Genomic DNA, 2,172 nt, shown 5'->3' with positions numbered 1-2,172 from the left:
CCATGTGTTGCACTATTCATCAAAGTACAAGGACCATAGGAGAGCAACATGAGCTGAAGCAGGTGAATATATAGCGATTGTTCCAATTAACAGACACGTATATCTATTTCAACAGAAGACACATCTGCTGAAAATTATCGAATAGATATAACATCTGTTGCAATGGTTGACTAACCTATTACATCAGATACAGTATCTGTTGCAACATATGCTTGTCTATTTTAGAAAATCAAATAGATCTACGTATGATTTTTATTTGTACCATTAGATGACCTATCTGATGCAACGGATGGATCATCTGTTGGGATAATTTAAATCAAGACTTCCTATTACTTTACTTTTTCCAAACATATGAGTCATATGTTGCAACAGATGGTTCATCCATTTGAAATTATCATATAGGACTTCATCATGCTATAATTTATCCCAACAGTTGATTCATCTGTTGCAACAAAAATATAATCTGTTTGGGACAATTCAAAAACAGGAGGAAGACCTGTTTGAATTGCTAAAATAGAGGAGTTATCCTTTTCTATTTTTTAAAAATCTCTGTGATTAGCATTGACCAATTCTGGCTTTCCAGGTGGATGTCATAGTAGAATCTACTGTCGAACAACATTGACAATATGCTACTCTTTTTATGGAAATACAGAGAAGCAAAAAAGAAGAGACCATAGGCAAATGACATTAAAGATCCACGATGAAAAAAGCTGAATTCCATAGCATTGGATGAACAACAACTTGTCCATATTGAGTAGATCTTTATAGCTTAAGTCTGCCAAAGCAATAACCTCACACCTCCTTAGAAATCGTTGGCATCAAAACTTACATTGTAGACTTATTTGTTGAGATCTGCACCCATAATAATTTTTTTACATTTCATTTTAAATTGTAATTTCTGAAGGATTTGATTTATTTTATCTTGTCTATGAATTTTATTTATTCTTAGATTTGAACTTATTAATTAAAATGGAATACTAAATTCAAATATTGCAACAGATACTTTATTTGTTGAAATGGATGAAATATCTATTGGAAAATATCAAATATATTTAGGAATATGTTGCAACATATAGGTCATCTATTGGCAATTATCAAATATGTCTTCCAAATGTTAAAATAGATTAGAACAGGATAGAAACATCAGCATAATGCAACAGATGACCAACCTATTGCAATAGATAAGCATTTTCCAAAATAGATAGAATATATTTTACAACAGATAGAATATATTTTACAACAGACAGACAATCTATTGCATTATAAAAAATTTAAATTTCATTAGACAAAAAAAATTGTCACTACATGTAATGTAAAGTGAAGTGACTTGAAATAAAAAAGGCAAAACCCATCAACAGGCACCTAAAGTTGCAGCGATCTTTCACTTTGTCACCTCAAGTAGACAACGCTCATTTTAAACACCTAAAATAGCCATCAAATGTGTCATTTTGTCACTTTTTGCCCTGTTAGCAGCTTGCGTGTAATTCACACAGCCAAGGCTCATTGAACCCCAATTTTTGCTAACTTGGCATCTGATTTGGCCTCCAACGGCTATTTTTTTCGTTGTCTTATATATTCATCTTCTTCCTAAAATTTAACCCTAAATTCCAAAATATTCTTCTTCATCATCTTTCTTATCTATCCAAATTCTTCAAATTATTTGTATTTGGTCTTTCTTCATCTTTTTTATTTTTTTCAACTGAGCTTGACAATGTCGAGCTCATCTTTCACTATTTTTTGTGATAAAAATTTTTGCTATTGTAAGTGTAGTTATGAAGATCTATTGAAGACTTCTTGTACTCAACAAAATCCAGGTCGTAGATTTTTTACTTATAAGATTTCAAAGGTAATAATTTTTTTAATTTAATTAGTTGATTAATTATTGACTTATAATTATTTTGTAATTGTGTTCTTGGATTTATAGAAATTGGGCGGATTTGATTACTTGATTAGTATGAAGAACGACACCCTTCACAAGCAAATCGTTAATCTGGAGTTTGTGAAGAAAATCAAGGCTTTTGATTTTGTAGATGGGGAATAGGTCCATCAGTGGCTGCATATGGATAAAAAAATGATCTTGTAGATGGTAGGTTCGTTCCAGTCATAAACCTTAATCTTTCCCTCCTTGAGTAGTATCTCAACAACCTAATAATATATGTCGTCCATGTTCAT

This window comes from Capsicum annuum, chromosome 6, assembly GCF_002878395.1.
Source record: "Capsicum annuum cultivar UCD-10X-F1 chromosome 6, UCD10Xv1.1, whole genome shotgun sequence".
In the NCBI taxonomy this organism is placed as follows: domain Eukaryota; kingdom Viridiplantae; phylum Streptophyta; class Magnoliopsida; order Solanales; family Solanaceae; genus Capsicum; species Capsicum annuum.
Note: the sequence above shows the minus strand (reverse complement) of the source record.